The sequence below is a fragment of the Ostrea edulis genome, chromosome 9 (genome assembly GCF_947568905.1).
Source record: "Ostrea edulis chromosome 9, xbOstEdul1.1, whole genome shotgun sequence".
NCBI classification, from domain to species: Eukaryota; Metazoa; Mollusca; class Bivalvia; order Ostreida; family Ostreidae; genus Ostrea; species Ostrea edulis.
This window is the reverse complement of record NC_079172.1, coordinates 14722974-14745776: the sequence shown is the minus strand read 5'-3', so window position 1 is coordinate 14745776 and position 22803 is coordinate 14722974. Positions and strand designations below refer to the sequence as shown.

Sequence of the window (22803 nt, the reverse complement as noted above, 5' to 3'; positions counted from 1 at the left end):
GCTAGTTTATAGAGGATATCGCCTTACAAAAAAATAAGTTGATTAGAATTTGCATAGGTCTCGGGATATTAATATTCATTATTATGATCTACATAGAATATTGATTCTTGTTCTTCATTTCCCAGTTAAGATGTGTCATTAGCCGCAAGAAACATTTATGAAGAAAAGTAATTTTATACATGAATTGAATCCCCAAGGTAGCGTGTAAAGTTTCCAATTCGACAAACGGAAGCGGAAAAATCGATCACTCGTGTGGACGGGCGCTACGTGGGGAATATTGAATTCTGCACCTGAGTTCAACTAGCCTACACCTTGTGGTTAAAACAATGACACTTCAAATTGGAATGTCCCTTGCAGACATGCAGTGGTGACAGGACTAAAGCCTCATAACAAAATATTTATTACGGTTCTTTAATTGCACAAATACTGTTTGACAGACCATGATGAATTCATGACTTGCTGGAATATTTCTAGAATTGCAAGCGTTGTATCACCTGAACAAAATTATCTACTTACCTTGAATGTAAGTAGGTCTTAGTGCACGTATCATTTAAAACATATCATTGAACCTAGTATAAACTATCATTATTCACAAAGAAAGTTGAACTAGTCTTCGAGAGTGTTGCATGTTCTGTAAATTAACTGTTGGCTGCGATCATAAATGTCATTCAGTGTGAACCCCATACGACTTTTTGTATTTATTTCATGTTAATGCCCACTATAAAACATTTGTAAAAATTCCCTGTATCCATGGTTACGCCGTTGTCATGTTGCTAGGATACGGAAACTGTTATTTTATAATGCTTTATTTGAATTCACGATAAATGAATTTCCTGTGATTAATTTTGCTGTTTAAGGTCGATAAAGACACTTCAAATTGTTGCAACATATTTCCCCCCGAAATATCACCAAGAATGCTTTGCTGTATGAGATAAAGGAATAAGGACTACAGCATTGTTGTTTGTCGTCGCCGTGTATTATATATTTACGTAGACATTATGAAATTGTTGGCAGAGGGATAATCCGGCTGAGGCCATTAACACTATCAATCCTATACTATTCATTCCTTCGGAACCCATCACCAGCTCTGCTTAGTATTAATACAAAGACTCATCTATACTCTCGGTCATCTGTATGTATTAGAATGAATTCACTTCTCCCAAGAACAAACAAACATGTTTCTAACTGCAAATATGGTAAAGAGCGCATTTAGCCAGTATAAATGCCTTAAATCGATTTTGAATAGAAGAAAAGGCTAGCGTTATCATGCTGAACAACCCTAGTACTATTTATGTCAATAGTAGACAGTCAAAATGCAAAATTTTAAAATATCTATATAGCCATTGACCATTAGAAGGTACATGTACATGGCAATTATCAGAAGTTGCATGGCAAATATCAGAAGGAACATCGTATTATCAGAAGGAACATTGCATTATCAGAAGGTACATAGTATCATCAGAAGGTATATCGTATCATCAGAAGGTACATCGTATTATCAGAAGGTACATCGTATTATCAGAAGGTACATCGTATTATCAGAAGGTACATCGTATCACCAGAAGGTATATCGTATTATCAGAAGGTACATAGTATCATCAGAAGGTACATCGTATCATCAGAAGGTACATATTATCATCAGAAGGTATATCGTATCATCAGAAGGTACATCGTATTATCAGAAGGTACATCGTATCATCAGAAGGTACATCGTATCATCAGAAGGTACATCGTATCATCAGAAGGTGCTTCGTGATGAGGGGTCCTGTTAGATGTACAGTGTATTATAGTTCTGCATGCAGGGTCCGTCAAGCGTCCGTTGCTGGACACCTTTTTTTTTTCTTTCCTTTTCCCCGATAGATTCCAGATAAAACAAGTTGAGATAACGAGGAGTGATCAATCCTATAAAACTATTCAGAATGCAATATTGAAAGTAGGGTAAGCAAGGACCCCTGGAAATAATGAAAGTGGGATCATATGTCAAGGAAGAGTAAGCACCCCTGTATATAATTATTTTTAATCGTATACATACAGTCATATCACTGACATAATATGGTACCGGTATACTGGTCATGAATTTTTTCACTTTCATCAAAAGTTAAAGGAATTTTCAGAGTGATGTAAAATTGTAAGTTGAAATGATAAAAAGCGGTTACTGTATTTTTTGTATATGACATCAGGTGTTAATTCTGTTGTCTCAGAACTACGTGACGTTGTATTCTTCAAACTCCGTTTGTTGCATTTATTGCTATAGACTTTTCGTGCCTTTCATAACATGATCCGATATAATATAAAATTCATGATATAAATGATTTCAAAGAGGGTGATATAAACCGTTAAACATTCCGCTCTACAGAAAACGACACCAAGATCGTCTGCAGTGCCAACGTCTCCTGTAATAGGATTTGATGTTGTCAATTAAATCAGATGATCAAAGAGAGCCTAGTCTGTGGTTCTCGTATATTCGCTTCGTTATCTAGTAGTCACGTTTTCTATCGTCTGCAGGGTTTCTGTATGAAATAAAACAAATTTAAATGAAAGCGTATATTTCAGTCTTTTGCTTATGTAAAATAAAATTCAAATCTGAAACTGATAAAATTGTCGCGATACACGTAAGACATCACCTCAGTTCGTTCCTTTCGCACGTGGATTTCTTTTTCTCGGAGGCGGTGTTTACATGCTATTTTGTTCATTTGAATTGGAGCTCGTTTTGCAGTCATCTGGAGTTCAACGAAAAACATAATAATCACTCACCTGCCCAGGATTAATAAACACTGTATCTTAGTATAACACTATAATTCGGTAGATGTTTACTTGTACTGTGTATTAATAATCTTCAAGATCGTGCACCTGTACGCGGGTATGTTAAGGAGGTATGCTACACCAGAGAAATTTGATGTAGGTGAAAAGTGTAGGATATGTACAAAAATATTTTGAATTTGAAAATTTTCAAATTTACTTTATTTTGTCAAAAAATACAGTTTTAGTAGAAGGTAATCTGAAAAAAATTTAAAACCCCTGCTGGACTCGAACCTGCGACCTACAGTTCAGCAGTCGGTATTCTTTTTTTTTTTTTTTTTTTTTGAATTTGAAAATTTTCAAATTTACTTTATTTTGCCAAAAAATACAGTTTTAGTACAAGATAATCTGAAAAAATTTTAAAACCCCTGCTGGACTCGAACCTGCAACCTACAGTTCAGCAGTCGGTATTTTTTTTTTTTTTTTTTTTTTTTTTTTTTTTTTATCTTTTATTGATCAACATACAATTTACACAGTCATCACAATGAATATCACAGTTTCAGATTTGGTTTAACATTTTACAATAAAACCATGTTAAAAGATAAACAGTAATATCCCATCTGTTTCTTTCAATAGCGGATTGTTCCTCAAAAACTTTTCAAAAAACATCTTTCTGTTGTTTTTCTCAATACACAAATAATGGTAATTGTAATAAATATAATGTCTAAGCAAATATTTGCAAAAACTTGTCAAATGTATTCTTTTGTTAGTTTGCAACAATAGTTGTCTCCTTCTGTAAATTGTGAATCTACATAATGACAGAAAAAAATTAACAAAAAATGTGTTAACATTTTTCATAACATTTGGAAAAGCAGTCATAAATATTTCATCAAAATCTAAAACATTGTATACACTATTTTCACAATCTTTCAACAATGTTTCCAAATGATATATAATAAACTCGCTTTTGAAATCTTGTATTTCTGTGCAATATACAAACATATGTATTAAATCTTCACGTTCTACCGAACAAAGTGGACATTTGTTTGAATCTGTTTTACCAATTTTAAACAATTTTTCATACGTAAAAATTGCATTGTGAAAAATTTTAAAATCAAGCTCCACAACATCAGGAGGTTTTCCACTTTCTTTAAGTACAATCCATCTATTGTCAAGCATCTTTGTATCTTTTGTTTTAAATTTCTCTGACCAATATTGGTTTGACTTTGGAGGATTAAACACTTTTTGAATCAACAATTTGTAAAATATTTTTACAGTGCATGAAGAAAAATCATACTTTGTATTTTCGACACAAAGTGAAAAAATTGGTAAACATGCTTCTTTTTTATAAACATTGTGCTGAATAACATTTTCCCATTCTTTTGGAATAATCGATAATAATGTTGAGTAATCATTTTTGATGCGTTTTGCACTAATTTCAGTATCACATTCATGTATCATTTCTACAATAAAAGATGCAGGTAAAAATCCAGGTATCACTTCATATGAAATGTCTCTGATATGTGTGATCCCCGCTTTTATGAAATGTTTCCACAATAGTGTCTTGTTTTGATTGACAATTTTGGGATTAAAAAACAAACAGTAATTAAACACATCATTTGTACTTTCATTGTACTCAATATTATCCTTCACAGCATACCAAGCACTAAACATTTCTGTATAGAACAAAGGTAAACATTGTAAATCTTTTTTGTTCAACTGTAGTAAAAACATTTCCACTCCTCCTTTCAAATCACATATTCTTGATAAAAAATAGCTAAGAAAATATTTCCATGCAAGATGTTTTCTTGTGCAAAGATACTTAGCTAAAAATTTTAATCGAAAAGAAAGCATTTTCAAATAAATATCATCCATTTTTAAACCTCCATTTTCTTTTTCTCCGACAATTGTCTTATATGACACTAAATGTGTACCATAACTCCAAAGAAAATTAATACATTCTTTCTGAATCGAATCTCTAGCCCAAAATGGAATAGAAATTACAGACAAAGAATACCATAATTTAGACATAAGTAATGTATTAATAACATTAACTCTTCCTTGTATTGTCAACAATCTTTGTCTCCACATATTAAGAACTTGCTTGATATTTTGAACTTTGCTTCTCCAGTTCAGATTTTCACATTCCAATTTGTTTTTACCAAAATAAACTCCAAGAACTTTCATGACATTTGTTTCTGTTATATTGAGAAGTTTTTTATCATCTAGTAACAATTTTCCTGTCCCTATACACATAACTTCAGATTTTTGTACATTGATTCTGGCACCAGACGCTCTTCCATATAATTCAAAAATATTCAGTATTTCAAAAATAGACTTTTTATCACATACTGAGATCGTTGTATCATCTGCATGTTGAAAAACTAATGCTGTTTTATCACACATAGGAATATCTATTCCTCTAATAAATTTGTTACATTTAATTGCACAATTCAAAGGTTCTGAACATAACACATATAACAAAGCAGATATTGGACAACCTTGTCTAACAGAGTTTCGAACTGGAAAATATTTTGTCAAATGACCATTGTTTTTAACACTGCTATAGATATCTGTATAAAATATTTTAACCCATTTTCTAAAATAATCTCCAAAACCATATACTTGTAACACATCTAATAAATATTCATGACTAACTCTATCAAACGCCTTTTCTTGGTCAATTTTTACGATATAGCCTTCCATTTGATCCATTTCAACCATTTCTATGATATCTCTTATGCTTACTAAAGTATCTGCAATATCTCTTCCAACAATACAACATGTTTGATCATTAGAAATAACATTTGGTAACACCTGTTTGAGTCTATTTGACATTATTCTTGCTATTATTTTGTAGTCAACATTTAAAAGACTAATTGGTCTCCAGTTTTTTAACAACCTCTTATCACCTTTCTTCTTGTATAATAACGTTATGTTACCCATCTTCATAGAATGTGACAATGTTTCTTGCTTTTCTATTTCTAAAAATAATTTGTACAATATAGTTTTCAAATGAGGTAAAAACTTCCTATAAAATTCAACAGTCAATCCATCAGGACCAGGACTCTTATTCCTGGCCATTTCTTTCACAGCTTGTTCTATTTCATTAACATCAATGTACTTATCACACAATTCTGTATCATTCACATCAAGCTTTGTATTAACTAATGATAACAACTGGTTTTTACTATCACAATCAATAGTTACACATGAATACAATTTGGAATAAAAATCATATTGCAGATTTAAAATAGAATCTGCATTTTCCATAACTTCTCCACTCTCATCCACTAATTCTTTAATAGTATTTGATTCTTGTCTACTCTTTTCTAAATTCAAGAAAAATTTCGTACACTTATCCGATTCATTGGCCCACTTTGCTTTAGATCTTAGTATAGCACCTCTACATTTTTCATTTTCAAATTCACTAAGATCTGTTTTCAACTTTTCATAATTTTCAATATTAATACTATCGCCATCAGCAATTCTTTCTGACAATCTTTGTAAACTATTTTGAATTCTGTAATACTCCCTGTTTCTTTCTCTTGCTCTATTCTGACTATAACTTTGTGACAATTTTTTGATTTTGTACTTTAGATTATCCCACCATACCAAAATTGATTGCTCAAATAATATGCACTGTTTTTCGTTTTCAATTACTTCTTGAACTTTGTTTACATAATATTCGTCATTCAAAAGTAAATTGTTATGTATCCAAACACCTGGACCTCTTTCAGACACATCTGTATTGAAATTCATAACAATCATCGAGTGATCACTCATTGTCGTTTCCACGTAAAAAATATTTCTAACATAAACACATAGAATTTTTGTGATCAAGATAAAATCAATTCTACTTTATACAAGCAAATTTTCTCTAATAACTTTTCTTGAAAAAATCTTTTTCCTTTCATTTCTTTTTCTCCAAACATCAACCACATTGTGTTCATTCATCATATCTGTCAACGCTTTGTAACTCTGGTCATACTTGTGTGCAGTTTTTCCACACCTATCTATGTCTGCAAGAGTATTATTAAAATCTCCCATAATAATTAAACTTGTAGAATGTGGCATTATTTCCATAATATTATTAAAAAACAATACCCTTTCCTTTACATCATTTGGCGCATATACATTTATTATGTCATAATTGTTATCATTTTCTTTGTATTTGATATGTAAATACCTCCCATCAAACCCTTTTACCTTTTCTATGTTTGTTTTGATATTATTCTTAACTAAAAATGCTACACCTTTGGAGGACATATTTGTACTATCATAATATATAACACCATTCCATAAGTGTTTATAATTGTCAATAAAATTGTCTTTCCAATGGGTTTCCTGTAAAGCTACAATGTCATATTTTCTATCATCAAATAAGCTAAATACCATTTTCATTTTATCAACGTCACACAAACCGTTACAATTCCACGAGGTTATAAAAACCATTGTAAAAATGAAAAAGTTAATGATGCTTTCCATTTTATTTGTTCTTCTTTACTTTGCTCTTATTTTTCACTTTACTTTTCCTCTTCTTGGCGTTTTTCACGGTCACTTCTGTATCAAGTTCCGATTCTACGGTTGAAGACTCTTCACAATCGCACATTTCGGTATCTGTAATATCCGGTGGTTCGTTTTCAGTTGTTGTTTCTTCCTTTTCTTTGTTATCACCATTTTCATTCTGATCACTGGTCCCTGTTTCATCTGTGTCTTTTTTCACTACACCTTGTTCATCTTCTTTGGCCTGTTTTATCGGCTCACCGATTTCCTGGTCCCCTTCTGGTGCCTCCGCGTCTCCGTCGCTGTGTACATCATTGTCGTCCCCGTTATTCACCTCACATGCATCTATTTCACCTTCACTCATTTCGTTGTCTCCGTGGTCACTCACCCGGCACGAACATCTGTGTTCCCATTCCTCACACTGTTTACATCTGGTAGATTTACATGCTTTTGCATAGTGTCCCTGTTTCTTGCATTTAAAACAGGTGAATTCTGGACAAGCCCTGAAAAGATGTTCACTCGAATAGCACAACGAACACACTTTTAATTGACCATTATGGATACACCTGTAGTACTCTTTTTGGAATTTTATTGTGTAGGGAAACGAGGTCATGTTGTCTGGTAGTCTGACTTTTGCATAACGCGTGCCGTCCGCTATTGTCGTACCTGGATAGTATCTTCTGTTGATCGGTGATAAAAGTTCAACTCCCATAGATCTTAATGTCATCTCAATTTCATTGTCATCGATATAAGCAGGCAGGTGCATGAAACTAACCACAATCGAGCTAGGTACTACTTCATGACATTCGAAAGTGTTGTTGCCTATTTTTATCCCTTCTAAGAGGTACTGTAGGGGGGCTTTCCCATCTAATGTTATTTCGTACAAATTCCCTGATTTTGGTACACATGCCAGTAGACTACCAACTCCACAGTTGTCATGGATGAATTCGATAATTTTCTCAGGTTTAACAGAAGAATTATCTTTAACATTCACAAATAGAGTATTTTCTCGACAATATTTTCTGTCAGCAAACAAATTCTTGGATCCGCCAAAATGGCGGCCGCCTGACGTGGCAGCCATCCACACTCGTGTTCGTATCACTATTCACACTGTCTTATTTCAGCACAATATACACAAAACAAGCAAAATAAACAAAAGTATATACATTAAGTCTTCCTATGGAAGACACAGTCAAGTGGTTCAATATACACAGTAAACACAATCAGTTGTATTCGAACAGTCAAAATACACCGTGCTCACCTTGCCATTAGCAAACCGGAACTCCTCTTAGTATAACACTATAATTCGGTAGATGTTTACTTGTACTGTGTATTAATAATCTTCAAGATCGTGCACCTGTACGCGGGTATGTTAAGGAGGTATGCTACACCAGAGAAATTTGATGTAGGTGAAAAGTGTAGGATATGTACAAAAATATTTTGAATTTGAAAATTTTCAAATTTACTTTATTTTGTCAAAAAATACAGTTTTAGTAGAAGGTAATCTGAAAAAAATTTAAAACCCCTGCTGGACTCGAACCTGCGACCTACAGTTCAGCAGTCGGTATTCTAAGCTACTGAGCTACTCGGCTAGGTATTTAAATACAAAAGGAAAAGTCAAATATTGGTGATATCGATTTTGTCATCCATGTTTTTAAAGGAAGTCAGCCATTATGACGATGTAGAGTACTACCTTAAGGCAGGTCATGCTTCATTTATGCACGTAAACTGCATAATTTTTAAAATCTGTCTTACATTTAGAGGGAGCTACTAACTCTTAAAAACTATTTTGGTTGTTTACATGAGAACATTTTGTATCATAACAACATGACAAACATGCGCTTCCGTATGACGTCATTGCATGACTGTTATAAATAGATCATGGGGGTACCTTAATAGAAAATGTAAAAGTAACACATTATCCCAAGATTCAAATATTGGTCTAACTGGCGATAATGACGGTAAAATACCCATAGTATATCAGAATTACTGATAGAATCCTACCACTTTCAATAAGAAATAATTATTGAACATTTAAACACGAAACCATCTAGCTCATGTTTTACATTTTGCATTATGCTATGTAGTTTTCTATAAAAGTTTTCTTAACAGAGGATTCTATCAGTAATTGCCGTGTACATTAGTTTATGACCTTTCAAACAGTGTATAAAAAGTCTCTAAAAGTATGCGGGCTAATGTGCTACTTTTGCAGTTTTATTTCAGTCTGTGACCGAGGAAAATCGGATCGACATGCTAAATGGAATGTTTTCTCCGTCAAACAAAGTTGCCAATGAATGATATTAACATACATTCTTAATTTCAATAAATTCTCAGCGTTTCACATATATATTCCATAGATGTCATATATTTGAAATACGAGCTACATTTTTTCGATATTTGCATGGCACACATAAACAAATTCCTTGCATGTGTCAACGTCACTCGATGTATAGTCATTACGTCATCAGTTTACTTTCATATCGATCAGACAGAAATTACACAACAGCAGTATAGCATTTCGAATTTAGTTGGATCTTAGTAGCTGCATGGTTTATTTTATGCATAAATAAAACTTAAATAAAAAATAAAATCGGAATTTAATATATACTTAGTGATATACTTATTTCAATTATGACGTTACATTGTTTCGCGGATTTTATCCCAGTAAAAATTTACCTTTCTGCACCTGATAACTTGTTGTACATACATGTAAACTACAACCGATTTGAACATTTTATGAAAATCAAATTATTATTTTTTTTTTGACGAAACGTGTTCCTATTCGTATTATGTGCAAAACTTATTTAAGTAATTTTTTGTACATTTAACCTTCGATAATCAAATCTACCAAAGTAGGTTATGTACTTATAAAGATGTGTTTGATATCTATGAAACATATTTTAAAATGCATGAGGGTGTGAGCTGCAACGCATCATGCCGGCATACTTTATATAGCGCGTTATAAAATTCAAACGTCCATTCCTCTTGTAGCAGACTGTTAACAAAAGTTAAGAATTCGTGATCTCTTTCCTATTGAAAGTCTAGGAATAGGGCCGAAACCTACAAATTAAAAATCGTTTTCTCTACGTCTGACAAATAAACATTTAAAACTAAACACGGAAGCTTTTCCCAAATAGTAAAATCCATGGTATCTGGGTTGGGGTTTTACGGCGATTGGCGGGAGTATTTAGATACATTCATACATATATTTACATGTACATATCGTCTTCCTGACTCCTGCATATCTTAAAAAAAAACCAAAAAAAAAAAAACCGGACTAGACCATAGTTATAATAGACATGGGCGTCTATACCAAAATTGTGAAATTCATGACCCCTGGGTGGAACTAAAGTGTAGTGGAAATACATAGTTTTAGCTCACCTGAGCTTTTCTGATCACCCGTTTTCCGTCGTCTGTCTGTCCGTCCGTCTGTTTGTAAACTTATCATACTTTCGACTTCTTCTCCATAATAACTTGGCCAATTTCAACCAAACTTGGTACAAATCATCTTTGGGAGGGGGGATTCAAGTTTGTTCAAATGAAGGACCGTGCCCCCTTCAAAGGGGAGAAAATCACAAAAATTGCAAAATTAGGGTGGGGTCATTTAAAAAAATCTTCTCAAGAACCACTGGGCCAGAAAAGCTGAAATTCATATGAAAACTTCTTGACATAGTGGAAATTCATGTTTATTAAAACAATGACCCCGTAGGGAAGGGTAGGGTATGGCCACAGTAGGGGATCAATTTTTTTTTTACATGCTAATGTATTGGGAAAATCTTTTAAAGTCCTCTTCTCAAGAACCAGTAGGCCATAATAGTGGATACTTACCTGAAAGCTTCCTGCTATAAAGTAGGTCCAAGTTTGTTCAGATCATGGTCCCAGGGGGTAGGATGTGGCCACAATAGGGAATCATAGCTTTACATATCAATATTTAGGGAAAATCTTTACAAATCTTTTTCTCAAGAACCATTGAGCCAAATAAGTTTACATTTACATGAAAGCTTAAATTCCTGACATATTGCAGATTCAAGTTTGTTAACTTGGATCACAATAGGAGATCAAAGTTTTTCATACAAATAGATAGGGGAAATCTTTAAAAATTGTATCAAGAACTTCTGGGCATGAAAAGTTGACATTTGTAAAAATGAAAGCTTTTTGACATAGTGCAGATTCAAGTTTGTAAAAATCATGCCCCCCCCCCCCCCCCCCGGCAAAGTTTTACATGCGAAAATGTAGGGGACATTTTTAAATATGGGCTAAGGTGACTCAGATGAGAGATGTGGCCCATAGGACTTTTGTTTATCTACTTCTCTGAATGTACATTTAGGAAACAAACTAAATGCATAGAAAATATTTGTACTGAACAAAGATGCCTCTACCCATCTATTGGTCAAACATTATGTATAATATCAATCATTGTGTCAAATTTGACAAGATTTGACTTTTGACCATCTCGCAAAATTTGACTGAAAACAAGCCATTTTATGACAAAGAAATACACGTGACTACAATTGTCCTCGTACAGCTACATTGAGGGGGAGAGGCAGTGATTGTATCTAAAACGTATAATTTTCATATGGTGTATATATATTTTATTAAATTCCACAATGAAATGCATTTACCCCATGGTCTCTCTCTCTCTCTCTCTCTCTCTCTCTCTCTCTCTCTCTCTCTCTCTCTCTCTCTCTCTCAGATGTTTACCGGAATCAATGAGGTTAGTTGCATGTATCAGATTTCTAGCAGACCGAGAAAAATGTTTCTCATGTAGAGTATATTACAGTAAGATAGCAGTCGATTCCTGAAATAATTATACGAATGTAAAATGATTTGCGATCGATTTTAAAATATTGACTACGAATAGGGGTGATTCTGAAGGGGGATGCACGGACCAGTGGTTAGATGACTACAGGCGATGTATAGTATATTAAAATGCATGTGAAAAGTTTACCGAGACAACTTAACAAGGTAATAGGGCGGTAATTTTCCGGTGATGTTGGATCACCCTTATTTTTGTATATAGGTTTAACAACTCCAAGTAACCACTCATCTGGAACAAAGCCACTGTCAAAAATCATATTAAAAAGTTTCTTATACACAGGTAAAAATATTGACAAAGTTGATGAGATATGTTCATTTAATACATTATCATAACCAGGTGCTTTATTGTGCTTAAGTTTTCTAGCAGCCTTTTCTATTTCGTCGTCAGTAATAACAGTGTTAAGGAACTCATCAGAGGTGTCTCCATCGTTTGGAACAAAATCAAAATTATCAAAATTCCCCGTTAAATCGTCATTAGAATCACCTAAATTAAGATTCCTCATAAACTGGAACATTTCGTTAATATCGACGGCGCATTTCTTATTTTTATTTGATGAATTTAAGATCTTCCAATATTCTTTAAAGTTTGTAGAGCGCAGTTCAGACAGTTTACGTGCTATTTCAAACTTATACTTTTTTATACAACTATCCATTATACGTGTGCAGTTTTTACTCATTGTTTTAAGATTGTCTTTGTTTTCTGCTGTCGTGTGCCTATTATGAAGTCGTTTCGCTAAATGAAATTTTTAGAACTGGTCTGAAAACTAGTTTAAACCCATGAACTAGTATGCTCACAGTTTACGAATATGCATTTATGAAATACAGGCTTATATTATAGTTAAGTATGGTTAACGCTCGTTTATAATCAGCGAATATACTAACGGGTGGGAAATATGTAAGTCTAGGAAACATACGTTTTTACACGTATTCACATATGTACAACATAGGTTTCTTGGCGTACCATGTAGTTGAAATATATACGTGCGACACACATTACGTATATGTAATTACATGTATCACGTATAGCTGGTTTCAACGTACATGTATGTGAAATTTGCTGTGAACGCGGAGTACATCCACTCACGTACTTCGTTACACAGAATGAATGCGAGCGGATCTAATTCTAATTAGATTGGGCTCGTTATCATGGATCTTTTGTACCAGAGTATGATAATAGAGTGTTCAGGTAAAATTAATTCTCTCACATTACATACTCTGTACAAATGCGCGGTATCATTTAGGGGCGGGTGGAAGGGTTTACAATTAAAGCATAATAGCATACTGTCACAGTGGGATTTTTATTATCAATTTGTAGACGTCTTGGTTTATTTGTCATCGAATATCCAAGCATTGAAGAAACTCGTGGAAATTAATTAATCTTAGAAACTTACATTTATGCACTAGCCGGTGATGCAGTTATTGCAGCAACATCAAAGAACATCTAAATTACATCGACAGGTTTTGTAACATTCGAACAAAGTGCACAGACTTATGTAGGCTTTCATTTTGACATTTCTTTGATTAATTGAAATTGAGAAGCATGATGTTGTCTTATAGATAGAAGAAACAAAATGTTTAATTTAAAACTTCAAAAGTCATATTTGTTTTATCCTACCTTCAAACCAAACCTTACTCTTTCCTAATGATCATGAATAATGAGCACAGCTTAGGAAGAATTTTATCTATTTTAACACATGTACATGTAATAACCTGTCAAATATCACTCTCACTCCAGAGGGCGCTACGCATGCTTCACATACATTTCAGTGTAAATCTTTGTACAAGATTCTTATACAATTGTTAATAATGAATATAACAAATTCTGGTTTTGTTTTTAATCATAGAAAATAGAATATTTAATTGATAGAAACTGTATATGAATACACAGAACTCCTTTAAAAGTAAACAAACCCATGTGTCTATAAACAGTTGAGCATTTTACATTGTATTTTATACGTTAATTAAGAGAAAAGATACTAGTGGGAGAATTGGATATTCTTAAACTCATCTCTAGTCATAATAGCGCTACAATGTATATATACTGTCTCCAATATACATAATCCAGATAGATCGAACAAGCACACTAGCTGCACGTATTATCATCTGTAGGTTTTGATCGAAAACATTCATCTCTTCTCAGTTCCTATTGTTCTTTCGCTTTACAAGTGTTTTTATATATATTTTCCACCAAAAAAATAAACCCAGTCAATTTATTTGTTTCCTCTAGGGTGCATGCAACAACGTTTTTATTCATCTTCACGTGATTGAATTGTCACGTGATGTAGGAACGATTTACCAAGCGGAAGCTAGCATAGCGCGCCCTCTGGTGAGAGAATGGTAAAGTATGCACAACGTAACCGAAAGTGAAAATAGAAAAATCAAATAATTCATTGACTATACCCTTAAAAACCATTCAGTCATAAATCGAATGAAATATTTCATGATAAATATTAATACGTTGTACGGTGTGACCGTTGAGACGAGCGAAGCCCATTGACATCTTGCAACACGACTTATAGACATTTTATCCGCCTCTTCATTTAACGCGGGAAATATAATGCGGTGGGTGTAAAGTTACATTGTGACGTCATATTAGCTGCAATGTTTTTTCTTCTTCTCTGAAACCAAGCAAAAAGAAAACGTTTGAAGCTATGATAAAGCTTGTCTGGAATTTAAAAACGTTTATGGTACTTTCTAAACAATCTAATCATTTTAATTACGGGTTTGTTAATGAAGTATACCGCAGTGACGGCGACATTTTTCCATAAGCATTATGGGTAATACTCATCTTTTTTCAGCTGATGAAGAGCAAATCACGTGACTCATATGTGTAATCATTGAAGCGAGCTCGTCGCGTCGCTTCGCGAAGGCGAGCTTCGCTCGCTATAAATGATAACCCACAACATAACAAAACAAATAGCCGTAGTTCTAATCATACATTGCATCTCTTTTATGAAATTTTTAACTTTATACGCAAATTATATTGTTGAAATCTGAATGATTTTAGAAAGACGTTTTGAATTCCATGTCGAATTTGTGAGCTACTGGTCATCGACCTTACTGATTTTTCTACATTTGAAATAAAAATGTGCACAATTTATAGAAAATCACTCTATTCGGGATGATTTATGAAGAATGTTGATAATTTCACATACGTGGGCAATATGAGGCGTCATTAAAAGGATTAACACAACAATTAAAGGCATTTTGCACCCAATGCTTGCCTATAATTTGAGCACATACCATAAGTGCTTTTAATATTATTTTTTGAGTTAAATATCCAAACTGACATGGAGATGTAGATGTTCATACATGTAACTAATTACAATTCCATAATATATATGATACAAGTACATGTATATGTTTAACAATTCATTGTGATATATACATGTACATGATACATCCGTGAGATCGACCGCATGATGAAGGTTATGGTTATCTGCCAGCTTAACTTAACCTATAAGCGGTACACTGGAGGAGGCGGGAGGGATTGAAACATTCGGTGCTCAGACCCGAATGATCTCCAGTGTTCTAAGGAGGTAGACGAGACCCACCATTCTCACCTTGTCTACAGTACTACCAGGTTTGGATTGATTGTATATTGTTTAACGTTCCTCTCGAGAATATTTCACTCAAATGAAGACGTCACCATTAACGATGAAGGGCTGCAAAATTTAGGCCTATGCTCGGCGGTTATGGCCTTTGAGCAGGGACGTATCGTACCACACCTGCTGTGACACGGGATCTCGGTTTTGCGGTCTCATCCGAAGGACCACCCCATTGAGTCGCCTCTTACGACAAGCAAGGGGTACTGAGGACCTATTTTAACCCGGATGCCCATGGTTTGGAAATTATCATGTGGGGCATAAACATAAGACAATAACACGCACCAGTCTGTGGTATCTCACTCAACCGTCCCCGTTGGTGGCCCCAATATAGCGGATTACCTCTTTTAAACTTTGTTAAGACTTGTCCAGTAAATTGCGGGTGTTGCTAAAACGTGGAACGGAAAATGGAACGTAAATATCAGAACTGAAATGTTTATATGTTATTATTTTTTTTTTATTTGCATACAAGCAGTAAAACAACTGCATCTTAAAATCCTGCACCATAAATTGATTTTCACATTGTTTGTAAATGTTCGTACAAGTTTTAGTTTTACAAGCATCTTGTAATTCAGCATTGACAGAGGTATTAGCAAGCAGAGGTTAAATAATGGAAAGAATACACATGGTTTATATGCACCTCCCCCTCTCGTGGCCTGACGTATTTCATGTGCCCATACACGTATGAACACTTCGCCGCGAGTTACGTCCCTTTGCGGGGTCAGCTAAAGGTCAATCGGTGAAAAGCCAAGTTTTCCTTCTTTACCTTACCAAATGTAAAACGTTATTACTGTGAATTTTAGCTAATTGTCAAGCTTTCAAATAAGTTAATCGGTTGCCCCACTCTGGGGCATTATTGTAGTTGACTGAAATTAATGGAAAAATAACAAATGTCAAAGCTACATGTACAGATAAAAAATTACAAAGGCTAACGTAGGGAAATACGATTTTTAACCGCGAGATAGTGGACATGGGACGTAACTTGCGCTAAGTGTTGATACATATGTACGATAGGTTCTTCTTTACATACTGATTTTAACTACGGATTACATCGTTTACCTGATCAAGATACATTGCCCACGGTCGGTGTGACTGGTCAACAGTGGGTGTTTACTCCTCTTAGGCACCTTATACCATCCCTGGTATTTGAAGGGGACGTATTTGTCTTTGTTTTAATTTTATATTCTTTATAAAATTTACGAGATTGATTTTTACTTTTCTATATATGTGAATTTTATTCTAGTTACCTTAAAAGGTAATTTTAGTCACATGAAGATGACGTCGAAAAGATGTAAGCCCACTGGTACATGTATATAACAGTACACTGACGGTATCCAAAATGACTCATTCAGACGATCTATGTTTCTTCATTTTAATTTCATTTTCAACAAAAATTACCTCATTTGTTTGAGGTTTACAACCTACGGCACAACTTAATGCAGTAGGGAAGGTTGAGGAATCTGTTAAGTTAACCCAATTGTAACAAAATGATTTTTTCCCAAGCTAATAAATATCATGATGGAGAAATTGAACTACAACTATTGTAAGTATGAAATTCCCCACCCCACCCCACCAAAATCCAAAATAAACCCTCATTTCATTTGCTGTTGATGTTGATTTGGTACGGGTTTACATGTGGTTAGCATGATAGAGTCTACTTCGTTATTTGAACAGTCTCGTGTGATTCAGTTTCAGTCTCGTGTGATTCAGTTTCAGTATTTCCTGTTAGAAGTAATTTATGAAAAACAATCAATGGAGACTAGAGTACTTGTCGCTCAGACGGTGTAAATAACCGTTGTTTGACCTTTTCATTACACATTTTGTAATCTTTAGGGATTAAAATTATCACTTTGTGTACATGTTCGCGTCTTACGTGTACTAGTTACCTAAACCGGCCAGCTTCTCTCTCCAGACCAAACACGCTATAATTATGAATAGAACTATTTAAAAAAAAAAAAAACAAAGATAAAAAATTAAACACTGGTACAATCAAATGCACAAAAGGTAATTTGTAAGCATAATGTAATGGTCATATACACATCTCTCTTTCCTTAAACGTTCTGGAATACTTACTTGTAAATTAAATTCGTTATAAATCGAATTTGTTTGACGCTGGGTTTAACCTACACCGTACCTAGAAATGTCAATGATTGTTATAGAACGTCGGTAGTTTTCATTTGCATTGCCTTTGTGTGTGTGTGTGTGTGTGTGTGTGTGTGTGTGTAGAATGCATAGGCTATTTTAGGTTTCTCTTATGTGTGTGACATTCGACTATTCAATATCAAATGTAGTTTCTTTTAGAATGTACAGGTAATGATGTATACTGTTCCGCAGTGAACAAGTTGATTTTTTTATCAGGTATATTCTTTACACACTGTACACTATACGGCCGCTGTATGTATTTGTCAGATGATACAATGCGACAAGGGATTTTGTACACAACATACACTGTATGATAGTCATCGTATGTACTTGTACATGTATTTGTCAGATGATACAATGTCACTAGACATTTTGTACAAGATATACACTGTACACAGTCGTTGTACAGAGTGTATGTATTAGTATTTATCAGACGATAGAGCGTCTGGAGGGATTTTGTACTAGATGTACACTGTAGAGCCGTTGTATGTATTAGTATTTATCAGACAATACAGCGTCTAGAGAGATTTTGTACAAGATATACACTATACACAGTTAGTCTTTATCAGAGGATACAGCATCTGGAGAGATTTTGTACCACATGTACACTGTACTGCCGTTGTGTGTATTTATCAGATGATACAATGTCTGAAGAGATATTGTACATGATATACTCTAGAAGATTTGAAAATTGTTTGGGCAAGTTTCCTATGTGTACTTGTGGAACTGTAAGTGTTTTTTGCTGTAGACGTTTGAGTAAAGTGAAACTGCAACAAATTCCATACGACATCATTCAAACTTGGCACACACGACAGCATGGCCATTGGGGTATATTTCGCAAATACATGCTTTTTGAATTGAGCGTACCGGTAGTCAATTTTGTTATATCATGCTTATCACATAAGTGTTTAGTTTTCACCGAATCATTTATATAAAAAAAAACAACTTTAATTAATGACGGGGTAGCTTTTTCAGTTGTGCATATCTGATTTTGGATATATGTAGCTAAATCCTTTTTTAGGTTGCCCATGTGTGTAACACAGCATTTTTGGTATCGCATATTGAAGAAGCAATCCGATTTGATAAATCACTGAATTTCAGAAAAGACTTCGAAAGACTGGTAGTTGCTATAGTTGGATTTATAATATACTTCAACTAGGTGAGATGCATATACAGAACTTGTACATGTAAGTTTAGAGATGAATATATAATTCATATTGCACAACATACGTTATAAGTACGTGAATCTCTTCAAATGGGGTTGTTTTTTCCAAATCGGCAAGGATCGCTATTTTTCTAGGCTCTTTGGCTTCGGAAGGTCGCATTCGCCGACAACGATCACACTGAAATATATCATAATTTATATCCCAACATTGCAAAAAATTAAAAATAATTTTAGCTGACACACTCAGTCCTTGATTTCTATTCAAAAACTACCTTAGATTTTGACATTTCTTAGGAAAGTGTAAATAGTAGCCAATTTTTTTTACGTAATGATAAAAATGGGAATCAGTTTGGATAAAACAAGATCTCGCATTATGGTATATGACTATCAAAATTAAGAGAAATCGAACAATGTATAATTTAAGAGCCAGAGTAGAAATGGCTGTCTTCGCACCTTGTCCTTTAATTACTTCTATCTGACGGAAGTATAATTCATATCATCACCGAATGCAATAAACTAGTTATCTTTTGAGATTATACACTATCTATTTTAATTTCCCTCGACAAATCAATAATCATATTCATATCTATTTTCAAAATGTCACATTTTGCATAAAAAAGGCTGATAAGGTCGTTGAAACTCTAACAAAAATTCTATAAAAAATGTCTGTAAAGAATTCATAACATCTTGTATTATTTGTATATTTGATATCACAACTAGAATCACGAATTGATAAATTGAAAACTACAATTTTATCTATGGAGTAATGGGTGTTACATTGCACGAGAGCTGGCAGTATTTTTAATTCGATTGTCTGTCCTAAAATTCAGGTGTAGTTGTCAATGACTATTTCTTGTCAATGTTCATCATTACATTATACATGTATTTAGTAAGATCGTGGCTAGTTAGGGGCTATACATGTATTTAGTAAGATCGTGGCTAGTTAGGGGCTATTCATGTATTTAGTAAGATCGTGGCTAGTTAGGGGCTATACATGTATTTAGTAAGATGGATTGATTAGGCATATATTGATGCGTTATTAAAGCAATGGACGAATGATTTCATGTTATATGTCTCTCTAGTTTTGTTTGTACGGGTTTCGTGTCCATATACTAATTTAATTCAATGTCTGATATAGAAAATATTTATGTAACTGATTGTCAGTATCACCACGGAAACAAAACAATGAAGTACTAATCTCAATATTCAAGTCTGCGCGGTAGCCTTGTATTCAACGCCGTAAAGAAAATATTTCGCATATATAATTAAAATCGAATTGGGGATGGATGCCACAATATGTATATTATAAAGTAAAGTTTTGTCAACACTTTGCTGAGATTTAATTGACTCACCAAATACAAAGAAGTTATGTAACCTGATGTCAACTACTAACACTCTATGATTGAATGTACCTGCCTTCCCGACCAGAACTTGTGTGTCTTCACAGAGATTTGCTCTTCCCCTTTCATTCACTCTAAAAGTACTTTGTACCATTTATATTGCTTTAAGTTATTTGCAATGTTGTTAACAATGTTATGTAGCATATATCACCATTAGTAATTTGTAAAGATCTTCTTAAAAGTGTCTTCATTATGATTGCAGTTAAATAATTACATACATATATTGAATATATTCTTCGCAATAATACTCATGATTAGAATGTCCGTGCTGAAACCTCTTAAATCATTCTGAATATTCCTGTTTTATTGATTATGATTCTAGCAATAAATTGGCATTCGTCATCTTTTATAACGGTATTCGAATCTATTAAAATTCGCAGTGCAATACTTGACACCAGAAATGCATAGCGAAAACAGTCGTCTCCTCACCCACAAATCCGCATCTTTTACCATTATGGAAAGATTCAGTCTTTGCTCTTTCAGCCATTGGTAGATGGCGTAATGGATTCACTTAACACAGCATATCAAAACGATTGGACGAACGCTGGGGGAAGACATGGTGATGGTGTAGATGTTGCTTGCTTATAAGATTGTATTCTATCGATCCCTGAGCCCTCGCCAGTCGTGATATTCACACAGGTACTGAGCCTGTTGAAAATAACGCGCGCACGGAGAGTCTCTGCATTACCACTGGATCTTTGTGTATAAAACGATTGAATAAATGTTTCCTTGATTTTCGATAACCAAAAAACTGTGTTTGAAGCGTCCAATAACAAAAAGAAACTTTTCTCCAAAGATAAACAGGTGGTCGTTTTGGGAAGACGGTTTCATTTCATCCTTTATACTACTGTTAACGACGGGAATTGTGAGAGATGCTAACACTCTCGTTGTATCGGTGAGTAACATTAAGTTTTACATATAACAACATAAAGTACATGTAATAGGTGTTGAAAACCAACGGAAAGAAAAGGATTGGGAAATTTCATTTCTTTGTTATTTCTTTTCTCGATAAGTTCTAGTGTTTCTCTGATAACAATAATTGGGTTGGTTTTTTTTTTCAACTAAGAAGTAGTTATAATTGGTATATGTTATTGTCGTACATTTCACCTGACAAAATAAAACTGAGCATGTCAAGACAGTTATTGGTATCAGTCAGAATGAGTATTTACTGTGAACGGCAGGACAGTGGTATTGTCAAGGTGCAGCAGAAATCCACCTTTCGCCATGCTGAAATGAATGTTTATTTATTGAATTATTTATCTGTATGTTTTACGGTTAGGAAATACATTACTGTTTAACTACATATAACAGCCCATTATAATTTTTTGTCGTATACTTATAGGGAGAGGAAATCTTAGGTTAATAAAAAACGTGTACCCGATCCCATTGCTTATTTAAAGTTCGATAAAATATGTTCAAACAACAGATCGTTTTTGCAGCCAAGAAACCCGGCAATAGTACGTAGTTTCTAATTGTAGTTTTGTAATGGAGGCGTAGTGATTTGACACCAACATACATGTATATTAAGTAAACTAGATCTCGCTAATTACCTGTGAAATTCTCTTTTTTATGAACTATCGTACATATTTCATTAAACCTTACATCACTGAATTGGATTTGCCCTCTTTTTTGAGAAATAAAGTTTCTTGTGTACTTTATTTATTGCATAATTATTCCCACGGCACCGTGCATAAGGTCCATGTAATAAGTAAATTAGCTTTAATTCATATCGCATGAAATAGAAAATCTGAAAATATTTTCAGACTGCAAAATCCAATAAAACCCTTCCGTTTACGTCACAACCAAAGTAGAGGTAACCATCTTGGTATCTATCTTTAGTATCGCCAATGACCGTAGAGATACGAAGACTGGACATTATCGGGTTGCTACCTGAAATAAACCTTCTGAACCTAGAACACCACTTACAGAAACATAATCTTTTCATCTCGACCTATAATAAGTCGAGTTGATTCACTAGAAGATGGTTAAACTATTTTGGTTTTCCAGAAATGTGTCTACGTTTAATGGAAAATCGGCAGAGTTCTAGTGTTGTTCTGGGAGTAAAAAAAAAAAGAAATAATCGATAGTTCCTCATTGCACAAAACTAGATTTATATGTGTCATCACAGAGCATGTTTTTATGTAACATTTTTATAATTCTGTCTTAGAAAATGGTCTGACTATTTTATCGATGTTAGATTGTCAAAGATATTTTTTGGTTTGAAATCAGTGATATCCCCTCGGTGTAAATAAAAGAACACTGATTGATCAATTTTAATGTCACTGAAAAATTACTAATAGATTATATGTGTACCTATTAACCATTTTCGTGTTGATTAAGATAATCTTCGCCTAGAAAATTACCTGTACTCGATGCATCACGAATAAAAAATACCAAGCGCGTTCCCAAATTTGACAAGTGGTTTTGA

At 33.9% G+C, this 22803-nt stretch overlaps 1 protein-coding gene and 1 long non-coding RNA gene across 2 annotated transcripts in view; one reads left to right on the top strand and one right to left on the bottom strand.

Annotated features, from left to right (window-relative positions):
- Positions 1 to 387: 387 nt before the first annotated feature.
- Positions 388 to 22803, bottom strand: part of LOC125658421 (uncharacterized) — a 38245-nt gene continuing 15829 nt past the window's right edge. The window contains exons 4-5 of the long non-coding RNA XR_007363738.2: positions 2625 to 2720; positions 388 to 2510 (exon numbers count right to left, since the gene is read on the bottom strand). This is a non-coding gene — a long non-coding RNA (uncharacterized LOC125658421). The remainder of the gene's footprint in view (positions 2511 to 2624; positions 2721 to 22803) is intronic.
- Positions 20892 to 22803, top strand: part of LOC125658415 (neuropeptide Y receptor type 2-like) — a 33149-nt gene continuing 31237 nt past the window's right edge. The window contains exon 1 of the mRNA XM_048889679.2: positions 20892 to 21270. The gene's annotated coding sequence lies outside the window, so the exon portion shown is untranslated. The remainder of the gene's footprint in view (positions 21271 to 22803) is intronic.